Source organism: Canis lupus, chromosome 34, assembly GCF_048164855.1.
Source record: "Canis lupus baileyi chromosome 34, mCanLup2.hap1, whole genome shotgun sequence".
In the NCBI taxonomy this organism is placed as follows: domain Eukaryota; kingdom Metazoa; phylum Chordata; class Mammalia; order Carnivora; family Canidae; genus Canis; species Canis lupus.
In genome coordinates, this window is record NC_132871.1 from 11,840,975 (window position 1) to 11,855,827 (window position 14,853).

Below are 14,853 nucleotides of genomic sequence, written 5' to 3' on the forward strand. Positions count from 1 at the left end.
ATCTAATGAACATTTTCCAGCCTTTATTACACTTGGGATATCGGGAGCATGCCATGCCACTGGCCATCGCTTCTTCTTAAGATATAATCTCTTCTTTTGACTTCTAGATCACTGTACTCTCCTTGTTTTTCCTCCACCTCTCTTAGACTTCTTGATAGGTTTTTAGTCTTATAATCCCCAAATGTCTCTTCCAGAACCTTTCTTCTTTTTCTACTCTAGACACTCTCCCTGAATGATCATTCCCACTCCTAATGGCTCCAGGTACATCTATACACTGATGATTCCGCATCTCTATCTCTAGCTCAATCTCTGACCTGAGCTCTAGACTCAGATTTTCAACTGCCTGATGAAGACCTCCACTTGGGCATTACCCAGGCACCCTAGAATTATGCTCATCAACTGAACCCATTGTCCTCCCTCATAAAGTCTGTTCTTCTCATTTCTCCTGTTTCAATAGATGGCACCCCCTTGGCGTAATGACTCTAAAAGCAGATCAGTTAGGTTTGCAGCACAACCCCACTACCTTCTAGCTGGTAACCTTGGGCAAGTTACTTAACTTCTTTGTGTCTTGCTTCTCTAATTCCTAAAATATGAGTAATGATACTTCCTCCATGTGAAGATCGCGGTGAGTTTAAATGCACATAAAACACTATGAACCATTCCTGGCATATGCTGCATCCCAGGGTATTTTAGCTGTTGATACAATTGCCCACATAAGAGGCCTGGGACTCAATCTTCACGTCTACAGCTCATGCACTTGAATCTATTCATGAGGAGTGAAAGGGAGGGAGTTATCAATAAAAGTAAAAGTGACTGCATTTCCGCGGCCACTACCTTCATTCAAGCAGGAATCACCAGGGAAGCCCAGCTCCTGCACCATCAGGCCCAGCAACCCCGGGGAAGGTTCGCAGTACTGCCCTGTGGATATTTGGTGTCCCTAGGATCTGGGGGGAAGGAGCCCAAGTCTCCCAGAAGGGAGGAGTGGACAGCGAGCTCTAAGGTGGCCAGAGGAGACCAAGAAGAGAAACCGGTCCTGACTAGCTAGCTGGCGAGGTCACACATTAGCTCAGGGCCTTGCTGTCCCAGTGAATAATTTCTCCGTGGCCCCTTCATCGTTATGTTACTGCCCAAGAGTTCAAGTCGCAGGTGGCAGCATCTGGTTGTCTGGGCCCAGGGCCCCAGAGGCCTGTGCCAACTCCCAGGGCATGGAGTCCACTTCCGGTTCTGGAGTGGGAAGGAGGCCTTTCCCCACCAACGCTGGAGACGATGGAAGACTCACCCAACATAGAAAGATTGGGTGCTGGGTGGACAACGGAACTAACGAGCATCCGCAGCAGTGAAAGTGGTGCAATGGGAGCATCACAAACAAAACTGAGGGCGCCTGGGGGGCTCCGTGGTTGAGCGGCTGCCTTCGGCTCCGCCCGGGGGGTGATCCTGAGGCCCGGGGTCGAGGCCCACATCGGGGTCCCCGGGGAGCCGGCCTGGAGGGGGGCCTGCTCCTCCCCCTGTGTCTCGGCCTCTCTCTGCGTGTCTCTCGGGAATAAATAAATAAAATCTTTTTTAAAAGAAAGACAGAAAACGGAGTGATTCCCGGAGCCCGAACTGCCTGGACCGCCTGCCTCCAGCTGACCGGTCTGGGAAATGCAGGGACGTCACTGGCGGGGGTGGGAACGGGCTGCGGGGCTGCGGGCAGGTAACCTCAGGTAACCCCGGGGAGCGCGGGAGCAAGTCGAGCTCGGGGGAGGGATCCGGGGGGGACCCGGGGAGCGCGGGGGGGCGCAGGAGCAGGCGTGGGGGGGGGCGCTCCGGGTCCCTGCCCGGCTGGGCCGCGTCTGCGAGGCTGGAGCGGCGAGGGTGGGGAGGGGGGGAATCCGGAGCGGGGCGGGGGGGATGGGAGGGGGATCCGGGGCGGGGCGGGGGGAGGACCCGGGGGGGATGGGAGGGGGATCCGGGGCGGGGCGGGGGGCCCGGGGGGGATGGGAGGGGGATCCGGGGCGGGGCGGGGGGGGGACCCGGGGGGGATGGGAGGGGGATCCGGGGCGGGGTGGGGGGGGACCCGGGGGGTGGCCCGTGCTCCCCGCCGCCTCCCGGCCCGCGCGCTCGGGGACTGGCGTGGGCAGCGGGGTCCACCGGCTCCTTCACCGCCTCCCGCCTCCCGGGGGGCCCTTCTGCGCTCCTGCCGGGTCCGCCCTGCCGCCTCCTGCCGCCGCCGCCCGCGGCACTGGGACAAGCCCAGCCCAACCCGCTCTCTTAGAAATAGTTTGATGCGGTTTCTTTAAAGATTTTATTTATTTACTTATCTATCTATCTATCCATCTATTCATCTATTTATCTATTTATTTATTATCCATCTATTTATCTATCTATCCATTTATTTATCTATTTACCATCTATTTATCCATCCATTTATCTATCTATTCATCTATTTATCTATCCATCTTTATCTATTTATCCATCTATTTATTTATCTATTTATCCATCTATTTATTTATCCATCTACTCATCTATTTATCTATTTATCCATCTATCCATCTATTTATCTATCCATCTATTTATCTATTTATCCATCTATTTATCTATTTATTTATCTATTTATCCATCTATCTATCTATCTATCTATCTATCTATCTATCTACCTATTTATTTACTCATGAGAGACACAGAGAGAGAAGCAGAGAGATAGACGTGCAGGACCCAATCCCAGCACCCCGGGATTACACCCTGAGCTGAAAGCAGATGCTCAACCCCTGAACCATCCAGGTGCCCCTGACTGTGATCTTAAAAAAAAGAAAAAAAAATTGAGGCTTTGACTATATCAAGTAAAATAGATCTTAAGTGTAGAGCTTGGAGAGGTTTTATGGATTTACGTACTTGGGTAACCACCACCCAGGTCTAGATACACTTGTGATTGGACTTGAGTGTGTGAGTCAATTGGAGCAAATTCCTCCCGATGTGGGGCTGGGGGGTGGGTGGGGAAGAGAAGCAGTGGTTCTCAAATGTTATCGAGCATCAGAATCAGCTGGAGGACTTGTTAAAACACGGATTGCTGGGCTTCACCCCAGAGTTTATGATTCAGTACATCTGGGGTGGGCTGAGAATTTGCAGGCCTAACAAGTTCCCAGGTGATGCTGAGCTTTCGTTTAGGGCCGCACTTTGAGAACTCCTGGGCTCAGGAATTGCCAGGACAAGTTAGGTAAGCTGCTTGGTATTTATAACCATACAAAGAAGAAAAGCCCATTAGCAGAACAGTTTTAATTAAAATGTTTCAGCCAGGTATTTGGCTGATGGTCTTTAGACTCTGGCCTTCTATTGTCTGTCCCAGAACTCTGATAATCCAGTCTGTTTCTCGCAAAGGGATCAACAAAGTTACAAGCGTAGATTGGATCAGTACAAGCTCAGAGAGCTCAAAAGGATCAGTAGGCTTTTAAAAACGAGAAGACCCATTTTACTCTTTTAGAGTCAGAGGAGGGGTATTTATAAATTGTTTTGAGATCCTCAGAGGATTAACCAGTCAGCACCTATTGTTAGGACACTTTAAACATTTTTAAAAGGAGCACTGTGACGTAATAAGAAATATATATTTGGCTTTTGTCCCCACTTCCTGACACACAGCTTCTCAAACCCTCAGAATCTCTAGAGAGTTCCAAGTGTCTTTTGTATGCTCATGAGATGATTGGTATCTGGGGCAGAGTGGGGGCTAGATAGCTTCAGGATGGGTACTGGTTGACCGAGACATAATTGGAGGGTTGGGACTTTTTATCTCTACCAGTCCCCCCTGCCTCATCTGCCCACCTCTGAGATGGGGAAGGGACTGGAGATTGACTTTAATCACCAATGGCCAATGATTTCATCAATCATGCCTACATAATTAGACCTTCATAAAAAACCCCTAAACCATGGAGTTCAGAGAGTTGGCAGGTTGGTGAACACGTCAGGGCACTGGGAGGGTGGCCCTCCAGAGAGGGCATGGAAGCCCCTTCCCACATCTTTCCCTGTGCATCTCTTCTAGTTGGCTGTCTTGAGTTGCATCCTTTATGATAAACCAGTAATAGTGAAGTGCTTTTCTAGGTTCTGTGAGCCACTCTACCAAATTATCAAACCTGAGGAGGGGATCATTGGAACCCCCAACTGATAGCTGGTTGGTTGGTCAGAAGTAAAGGTGACCATCTCAGACTTTTGGCTGGGCAGTCCTATAAGGTCTGTGCTAACTCCTGGTAGTTAGCATCAGAACTGAGTTGTAGAACATCTAGATGTTGTCTAGAGATTTGGAAGATCAATTGATGATATGGAAAAAAGACCCCCCCACATTTGGTGTCAGAAGAGTTGCGAGTAAAAACAGCTCAAGCACATTTAATAAATGTAAAACTAACCACGTAAAATGTGCATTTTTCATTTTTATATTCAATTTCTGAATCTAGAAAGTTTTTTCATAACTTTCTTTCCAAATATTCCAGATTTTCCTTATAATGATTATATATTACTTTAATCAGAAAAATCAGAAAAAACATGCGCCAAAACCAAAACAAAATTTCCAGGAAAAGCAACAATAGAGGCCTGAGAAGTTTCAATTGTTGCCTCTATTTGGGTAAACAGCTATATTTAATTAAGAATTTCTGTATTGCAAGATATTTATTTTTCATCTATCTAACATCTATCTATCTATCAGCTCAAAGTGTCCATGGGCTGTTTCTCACTGTTATTTAGTCTACAATGTATAAGAAATAGGTTCTTAAAAAAATAGACTTTTAACAATAGTCTTAATCTTCTACCTTCCTATTTTTTTCTCTTTTTAAAAAGCAGCATGAAGGGGCCCTGGGTGGCTCAGTGGTTGGGCATCTGTTTGCCTTCGGCTCAGGTCATGATCCCAGGGCCCAGGGAGCTGCACTGGGCTCCCTGCTCAGTGGAGAATCTGCTTCTCCCTCTCCCCCTCCTCCTCCCCCTGCTTGTGCGCTCTCTCTCTCTCTCAGGTAAATAAAATCTCTAAAAAATAAAAAGTAAAAAGCAGCATGGAGAGGTTAGAGCAGTGTTTGGAAAGGAAGGATGGGAAGGAAGGTGTTTTGTGTTTTTTTTTAAAGAAAAAGTGAAAAAGTTCACTGTGGAGTAAACAGGCCCCCCTGATTTATTTTAATTCCTTTGTGTTTACTTAGCGTAGGCTCTGCTGGCCAGTGATCGTCCTGTGAGCAAACATTCTGGAACCTCTTTGGAAAGAAATGTACTTGCAAGACAAGATTTGCCCATCAACCCTATCTTCCATGCCTCCAGGGCTGAGAGGGAAGTGACCAAAATGAAAAAAACCACAGGCAGATGGATCACAAAGCTTCATCTTAACACCACACCAGGACGCAACCAGTGCTAGACTCCGCGTTCTTCAGAGGCTGTGACCACAGGTAAAAAGCAATAGTGAACGTAGATTCAACACTAACCACCAGGGCGCAATCCTGAAGATGGGATGGGCTGGAGGCAATCAGCCCCTGGGTGTGTGTGTGTGTGGCAACCATGGCTCTTCATGGCTCTCAAAAGGCCCCACTGGGCAAAAGGTGACCAACATATGCAGCTCCTACTGTTTTTCAAAGTTGCAGTTCATGGATCAAGTATTTGGTTAACCCTCTTTAAATCTAAAAAAGCAAACAAAAAACTCAACAAGTAGAATCATGTATTTTTAGAGTATGAAATGAAAAGGAGCAATCCTGGATGATCCATCCCTCCCACGATTCTTTGCTCATGCCCCTAAACTCATGGTCACCCAGCTCCTCTCGGGGTCAGGGGCTTGCAGCTTTGCAAGGCAGCCCTCACTACCACCAGACAGCTCTCCTGGGAAGGAGCACATCCCATGCTGGGTTGGGTCTGCCCCCTGGGGCCTTCCACCCTGGGCTTCTGGAGCTTGTCGGATAGAGGCCGCCACAGGACAGTATCTGAGGATGGTCTTCTCTGGGTCTCTGGTCATTCAGAGCAAGCATTTTGAAGGCTCTCAACTGTTTTCAGATTACATGTTTGCTACCTCCCTGCCTTGCCTCTCCCGCCCCACGAGGCTCTCGAGCCTGCCCAAGTGCTGGGTGGGTCCTCTCCGTGATGAGCGGAGGGCCCAAGGGGTATAATCTTCTTTAATTGACGTTACTGCTAGCAACTCGGTCTAATCTTTGGAAGCTTTATGATAGCCTTGCCATTCTATGACTTCTAGATGAACCTGTAGTCAGCTAACGTGCCCCTCCCCAACATCAGAATCTTTATTACGTGAACTTCTATTAAGCCACCTGATGTTCCACTATTTGAGCCAGAGTATGGGTCTTTATATGTGCCTGGTTAAAGAGTGAAAAACTGATTCTCAGAGAAAGTAGGCATTTCATCTAAGACCCCATGACTCGTAAGTAAGGGTTTAGCACATCATTCCGTGATTGCATATCAAAGTCTTTTTCAGTCTTGACTCTCTCATCCAAAAAAGTATCCATATCACAAAACAAGAATTAAGCACACACACACATACACATACACACACCCCAGCCTTGCATGCATCAGGCATCATTTAAGTGCTTTTTATAAGTTAGCTAATGGAAGCCTCATAACTTTATGAGGTTAGTCCTATCATTATCCATATTTGAGGTTTAAGAAGGTTTAAGACACAGAAATTAATGAATTGCCCAAGGTCACATTGCTGATAAATGGCAGAGCTAAGATTCACACCCAGGCAGCCTGGCCTCCGAAGTGGTCTGCCTTGCAAAGCAACCTTTCCAGTTTTCTGTTGTTTACAGCTTTATAAAAATGTCTCTGATTTTAAGAATGTGGTAGTTGATTTACTCAGCATTGCTGATTTCCAGGCCTCATGTGTGGCTCTGGGTACCCATGTAGGACAGACAAGGGGAGGGTTGAGCATAGGGCGATTTTCAATCACTGATAACTGATTTATCAGTTTTAAGTGATAGAAACCTGATTCCCAACTAGATTAAGCTTAAAAGGGGAGGTTTATTGGCTCATGTATCCAAAATAGAAGAGGAACAGATCTTGGTTTAGAGGCGATAGGATCTAAAAGCAAAGATGCTGTAGTTAGGGTGTGGGTGGGGTTTGTTGCCTGAAGAGGTGAGGGAAAGCCTGCCAGGCAGAGGTAAACAAAAACCACCTATAGAAGAGGGACCCTGGTCTTTGGTTACCAGCAACAGGCCTATTCTAGTACCAGGAGGATAAAAGAAATGTATTAGAAGGCATAGGGTGGCTTTTAGAATCATAAAATCAGCTAAAGAACCAGATTCATGGGGAACCTGGTGGTTCAGTGGTTGAGCATCTGCCTTCAACTTAGGTCGTGATCCTGGGGTCCTGGGATCGAGTCCCACATCGGGCTTCCTGCAGGGGGCCTGCTTCTCCCTCTGCCTGTGTCTCTGCCTCTCTCGGTATCTCTGTTGAATAAATAAATAAAATCCTTAAAAAAAAAAAAAAAAAAAAGAACCAGATTCACCAGGAACAATAAATAAGGCAGCTTGAGGGAACCCAAGTGGCATGAGATTAACCGATAGGCATTTTTCCTAAAATGAATGAGCACCAGTTTCCCCCCCCCCCCCCAGGTATCTTCACTCAAAATTAGTGAGCTACCTCTGCACACCTATTAGAGGGGCTAAAATGAAAAAGACTGGTCATACCAAGTGTTGACGAGTATGTGCAGAAATATGAGCTCTCACATGTTGTCAGTGGGAATGTAAAATTGCACAAACTCTTTCCAAAACAGCTTAGTTATTTCTCAAAAAGTTAAGTGTGCATTTATCATCTGACCCAAACATTCTACTTCTGGGTGTTTACCTAAGAGAAATGGAAGCATGTGTGTATACTAACGCGTGTACATGAATGTCCACAACACTTTGTTCTCTATAGCCCCCGAGGGGAAACAACCCAAATGCCCATCAAAAGTCAATGAATAAACCAGTATATGCACATGTTGGGATACTACTCAGCAATAAAAAGGAATGAACTCTTGGGATTCCTGGGTGGCTCAGTGGTTTAGCACCTGCCTTCGGCCCAGGGCATGATCCTGGAGACTCGGGATCGAGTCCCACTTTGGGCTCCCTGCATGGAGCCTGCTTCTCCCTCTGCCTGTGTCTCTGCCTCTCTCTCTCTCTCTCTCTCTCTCTCTCCTCTCTCTCGCTCTCTGTGTGTGTCTCTCATGAATAAATAAAATCCTTAAAAAAAAAAAAGAACGAACTCTTGATGCACACAATGCGATAAATGAATCTAAAATAATTATGCTGAGTGAAAGGAGCCAGTCAAGAGGTTACATAATGTATGATTCAATTTGTGTAAAATTCTAGGAAGCACAAGCAAATCTATCAGGACAGAAAGGAGATGAGTAGTTTTCTGGGGAGAGCAGCTTAGAAGAAGAAATTAGAAAGGAGAACAAGAAAACTTTTCGAGGTGATAGATATGTTTACTATCTTGACTGTGATGATGGTTTCATGGCCATATGCCTATGTCTCATTGTTGCAGAGCATATAAATACATAGTTTGTCATATGTCAGTCATACCTCAAAAAAGCTATTAAAAATGTTCTCTACAAAGTCTCCACTAAAGATTTAAAGAAAGAGATGATAATTTTCCTCTCCTGATCACCACTATTGGAGAAACTATTAAATGTATTTTAATTTCTTAACATGTCTTTGGTAGGTTAGTCTTTGGAGTATTGGCTCCAGTGGGTGTGGAATGCCCTGGGGGAAGACAGCATTTAGTTTATGGTTTCATACGGCCCCACACACTTCCTTTTTTTTTTTTTTTTTAAGGTTTTACTTATTTATTCATGAGAGACGCACAGAGAGAGGGAGAGACACAGGCAGAGGGAGAAGCAGACTCCCTGTGGGGAGCCCAATGCAGGACTCGATCTCAGGACCCTGGGATCACACCCTGAGCTGAAGGCAGATGCTCAACCGCTGAGCCACCCAGGGATCCCAGGCCCACACACTTCTACACAGAAAACTTGTAGATTAGTAAATCAAAATTTTTATGTTTGTAGAAACATTAGAAATCATCTAGTTCAATTGTGATATTGAATAAGTGAAGAAAATTGAGAGTCAGAGAAATCATTTGCCTATAGTTATTTGGCCAGTTTAAAAAAATCGTGGTGTAATTACTTAATTAAAAAATTGGGGCAGCCAGGGTGGCTCAGCAGTTTAGCGCCACCTTCAGCCCAGGGCATGATCCTGGAGACCTGGGATCGAGTCCCACATCAGGCTCCCGGCATGGAGCCTGCTTCTGTCTCTGCCTGTGTCTCTGTCTCTGTCTCTCTCTCTCTGTGTCTCTCATGAATAAATAAATAAAATCTTTAAAAAAAATGATCACACTGGGCAAATGAAAAGCCCCCTCAAAATAATTACTAACAACAATCTGGACAGATTATTTAATTTTGTTTGGTTGGTTGGTTTCGGCCTCTTCAATAATGTCCGTGACGTATCCAGTCTGGAGACACTCCCTCCCCATAGGAAAGAGCTGGAAAGACGTGGAGTCCCTTGGCTGATAATGCCTTTCTGAATTCAGCTGTTTCTCCACCAAGGTTTGGACACGGATTCCTCAAACACGGTGGCCTGGTGGTAGCTCCCATCTTCTTTGTGTCAATGAACCGCTAGGGACAGTAATCATGTTTGTCTGATTCCACCATTTGGCCTTTAAATTATTGTTTCTTTATCTGAGTATAGTGGACACACGTGGTTACTTTAGTTTAGGTTTACACCGTAGTGAGTCAGCTTCTCTGTAGGTTATGCTCTGCCCGTGGCAAGTGTAGCTACCACCTGTCACCATATGGTACTTTCACAGTATCATCAACTATAATCCCTATGCTGTGCCTTTTGTTCTCATGACTTATTTATCCCATAACTAGAAGCCTATATCTCCCACTGCCCTTCACTCATTATACTCATCCCCACCCCCTTCTCCCTGGCAACCATGAATTTGCCCTCTGTATTTATAGGTCTGATTCTGCGTTTTGTTTGTTTATTCATTTTTTGGTTAGAGTCCACATTTAAGTGGAATCATATAGTATTTGTCTTTCTCAGTCTGACTTAATTTCACTTAGTATAATGCCCTTTAGGTCCTTCCATATTGTCACAAATGGTAAGATCCCATCCTTTCCTATGGCTAATATTCCATTGTGTCTTCTTTACCCATTCATCTATTGATGGACACTAGTTTGCTTCCATATCTTGGCCTTTGTAAACAACGCTGCAATAAACACAGGGATGCCTATATCTTTTCAAAATAGTGTCTTCATTTTCTTTGGGTAAACACCTAGTAGTAGGATTATGGGATCATATGGGGTAACTATTTTTAATTTTCTGAGGAAGCTCCATACTGTTTTCTGCAGTAGCTGCACCAGTTTGCATCCCCAGCAATAGTGCACGAGGGTTCCTTTTTCTCCACCTCCTTGCTAACACTAATTTCTTGTCTTTTTTTATTTTACCCAATCTGACAGGTGTGAGGTGATATCTCACTGTTGTTTTGATTTGTATTTCCCTGATGATCAGTGATATGGAACATCTTTTCCTGTGTCTGTTTGCCATATGCATCTCTTCTTTGGAAAAATGTCTGTTCAAAAAAAAAAGAGAAAGAAAAAAAAGAAAAATGTTCAGGTCCCCTACTCATGTTTAAATCAGATTGTGTGTGTGTGTGTGTGTGTGTTCCTTTGGCATGTTTTTTAATTTGTAAAGAACAACAATAACAACAAAACAAAACCAAGAGAAGTTTCCAACAATTAGATCAACATTATTTAAAAAGCGGTACTCATTGAAATACTTTAAACAATCTTTCTAGCACATTTCAATAACAATTTTGGCACAACTTTAGCTTTTTTCCTAATTACGTTTTGCAGACAAGTGGCTAACCATTTGCAATATAAAATAAAATGATACTTCTGAAGCATATCCCCACACAAAACTTGTTTTCAGAAGTATGGAAAATGTAAAGTACTAGTACATGGAAGTACTAGACTAAACAATGGAGGAATGTGAGTTATACTTCCTTTGTGGTATATGCTCAGTGCATGTTCTCTATGCCTTTTGAGAACTCCCCTTTCTCCACATGCCCCCACCCCACAAGATGAGCCCTTTAGAGTCTGTGATTCCAACACTCCCTGGACACAACTTATGTTTTTGGATTAGAGGCAAGGGTGCAATAGGCCAATATACTGGGTGAACTGTGGGAATGAGCTTCTCTTTCCCATGGGTTAAAATTGAGGTAAAGGGATGCTGGTCCACTCGTCAGTGGTGCCAGAACTGGGATGGCCACAATGTGGATGAACAGTGTATCAGAGGAGGAGAGGGAAGAGTGAAGTGGGTGCTCAGAGAGAAGCAGAGGGGAGAAGTGAAGAGAAGGAAGCAGGTGAGAATGAAGCAGCTCTGAGAAATGGGAAAGACACTTTGGCTCCAGGTAGGGTTTTATTTCTGGGTTCCAGAATCTCATGTGGCCTGGTTAAATCTCCTGCCTCCAGGTTCCACTTTAGATTTCAAGTATCATAATTAATTTCCCTTTCGTTCAACTAGCTTCTATGCCTGGCAAATTAAAAACCCTAAACTGAAGCAATCATCCTGGCAAAATTCTCAGTAGGCTATCACAAGCAGAACCCCTAACAGAAAATTTCTCTGAAAAGAAAAAAAAAGTCTGTCCTCATAAAAATTAAAGATTTCCCTAAGAAAATCACACACAAGATTAAATTAGAAGAAGATTTGGGGACAGAGAACTACCTCTACGACAGACTAGGAGCTACATTGTTACTGTCATTGGAAATCCACTGCGACAGGTAAATATGCTAAGGGCAACATCAGCAAAGATCTCAAAATAGACCATTTCCAATAGAAGAAATACAAACAACCGATTTATATATAAAATGTTCAAGTCCAAAAAAAAAAAAAAAACCTAATCCAACAATGATGAAATAGTGTTTTTGGTGTAGCAGGGTAGGCAGGCGGCCTCCTAACTGGGCCCCACTTCCAATGTTGCCTTCACTGTGGTTTTCTTGAACACAGCGGCCAGAGGGCGCCTCTTGAATCGTCAGACCAAGTCACACCTTTATGCCACCCCTGCGTCTGGTTCCCGTCTTGGCTAGAGAAATCCATCCCCCCCAGGACCTCGAAGCAGCCCCCATCACCTCACCAACCGCATCTCCCACTCCAGCCGGCTGCCAGGCTGTGGCCCTTTGAACACACGAGGTGTGATTCAAGCTCTAGAACCTGCTGTTCCCTTGCTCCAAATGCTCTTCCCCCAGATAGCCTCACGCCGGTTCCTTTATCTCTTTCAAGTCTTTGCTGGCAAGTCACCATCTCAGGGAGGGGTTCCCGATCCCCTGTGCTGACGGTGGGCCCCCCCTCCCCTGAGCGCCCACCTCCCTCCCTGCTGGACGTGGAGCCTTTACCACCTTCTGGTCCACAGGGGGCTTATTCACCTTCTTCCTTCATTGCCTGTCTCTTCATCCCGAGAACCCGGCTCCCCCAGGGCACGGATTTGCCCCTAGCCCTTGGCACGCAGCCCTGCCTATAGCAGGCGCTCAGAACCCACTTGCTGAATGAATGAATGAACTTTAAAAAGCATACGATCAGTGTTGGGCCAGGTGCGGGAAGTGGGCACTTTCACACACTGTCCATGAGGATGTAAACCGGTGCAATGTTTCTGAAGGATGAGGTGGCAATAGGGGTCAAACGCTTAAAGATGTGTATCTCTTATAGAACATTAATTTTACTTCTAGAAATTTATCATAAGGAGGGGTGCCTGGAAAAAAAAAAAGGAGGGGGGCCTGGGTGGCTCAGTGGTTGCGCATCTGCCTTTGGCTGGGGTCGTGATCCTGGGGTCCTGGGATCGAGTCCTGCGTCAGGCTCCCTGCATGGAGCCTGCTTCTCCCTCTGCCTGTGTCTCTGCCTCTCTCTCTGGGTCTCCCATGAATAATGAATAAAATCTTAAAAAAAAAAAAAAAAAAGCATAATAGGGGATCCTTGGGTGGCTCAGCGGTTTAGTACCTGCCTTCAGCCCAGGATGTGATCCTGGAGACCTGGGATCGAGTCCCACATCGGGCTCCCTGCAGGGAGCCTGCTTCTCCCTCTGCCTGTGTCTCTGCCTCTCTCTCCGTGTCTCTCATGAATAAAAGAAATTTGTCATAAGGAAATAATATATTAGTTAGAACCTTTCTGCTTACAAAAAAACAAGAAGACACTTAGGCCAGTTTAAGTAATAATGGTGAAGTGATTTAATACAAAGGTACATTATAAGCCGCATTACAAAGGAAGAAAGGGAGAATGCATTATGATTATGTGGGACGTTTAGACATCTCTGTCCCCAGGACACCGTCGGAGACAGAGTTTTGCCCACAGAAGGCTTAGTGGCCAGTGCTCTTTGAACCAATACTGTAAGAGCATGAGGAAAGGAGGACTGGGAAGAAGGCAAAGCCGACCTGTGACACCAATGCCACAGTCAGTGGCACGGGGAGCTCCGGAGTTGTCCCATGTGGAGGAAAGGAGCCAGGCTTTTATACCCACATATCAAACAGTCTTCGGACGTAGGTTGCCCCTACAGAGGATGGGTGACCTTGGCCCAGGCAACTCCTTCAGCCCAAGGGCAGGGCCTGGGAAGTGACCCAGCTGTGAGCCATCAGCAACACACATTCCTGGCATCTGGGAGAAGGGACCCCTCGTCCCGATGGGAGGACCTGGACAGTGCTCCACAGCGTGTCCCCTACCTATGGAATTTAAAGAAAGCTTTGAAAAAAAAATTTAAAAAAAATAAAGAAAGCTTTGTTCTTCCAAGCCTTAGAATAATTGGAACCAGACACCTGGATGTCGACAGGCCCTCTCTCTCACCTTTACTGTTTTCTTTTCTTCCTTTTTTTTTTTTTTTACCTTTACTGTTTTCTATGTGCCTCCTTCACTCTGGACTGTTTTCCCTTTCTTGTTCCACGCGGTCAAAGGCTGTTTCCAGCAGCCCCCAATTTAACCATTACGGCTCCATCCTCAGCGAGTAACCCAGGACGGCCCAGCTCGGTCCATGTCCACTCACTGACCCACCAACGACTACGGGAGCGGGGAAATGCAGGATACAAACATGTTGTACCATTTCGATTCGAGGAGGCAGAAAAACGGACAAACCCAGGCCTGCATGTGCCATATCGATAGAGTCAGGAAAAAACCCTCAAAGAATATAAAGTGAAATGTTAAGAGTGGTTCTTTTTTAATGGTGGTGGTAGAATTAACAACGGTTTCTCTCTCCTCTTTTTCTTTTTAAAGTTTTATTTATTTATTATTAAGAGACAGAGAGAGAGAGACAGAGACAGAGACACAGGCAGAGGGAGGAGCAGGCTCCATGCAGGGAGCCCGACGTGGGACTCGATCCCGGGTCTCCAGGATCACATCCTGGGCTGAAGGCAGGTACTAAACTGCTGAGCCACCCAAGGATCCCCTATTATGCTTTTTCTTTTTTTTTTAAGATTTTATTCATTATTCATGGGAGACCCAGAGAGAGAGACAGAGACAGAGACACAGGCAGAGGGAGGAGCAGGCTCCATGCAGGGAGCCCGACGTGGGACTCGATCCCGGGTCTCCAGGATCACATCCTGGGCTGAAGGCAGGTACTAAACTGCTGAGCCACCCAAGGATCCCCTATTATGCTTTTTTTTTTTTTTAAGATTTTATTCATTATTCATGGGAGACCCAGAGAGAGAGACAGAGACACAGGCAGAGGGAGGAGCAGGCTCCATGCAGGGACCCTGACGTAGGACTCAATCCCAGGTCTCCAGGATCATGCCTTGGGCTGAAGGGGGTGCTAAACCGCTGGGCCACCCGGGCTGCCTTCTCTCTGCTTTTTCTTTTTGCATGGGTGTAGAAAAATATTTTTGTAACTGAAAATAGTTTT

The 14,853-nt window shown here is 45.8% G+C and overlaps 1 protein-coding gene across 6 annotated transcripts in view; it reads left to right on the top strand.

The window, feature by feature from the left end:
- The first annotated feature begins 1,608 nt into the window (after positions 1-1,608).
- The window catches only part of CHN1 (chimerin 1), a 223,973-nt gene continuing 210,728 nt past the window's right edge, over positions 1,609-14,853 (top strand). For all 6 annotated transcript variants that reach the window (XM_072811013.1, XM_072811007.1, XM_072811016.1 and 3 more), the window contains exons 1-2: positions 1,609-1,703; positions 5,148-5,387. The gene's annotated coding sequence lies outside the window, so the exon portion shown is untranslated. The remainder of the gene's footprint in view (positions 1,704-5,147; positions 5,388-14,853) is intronic.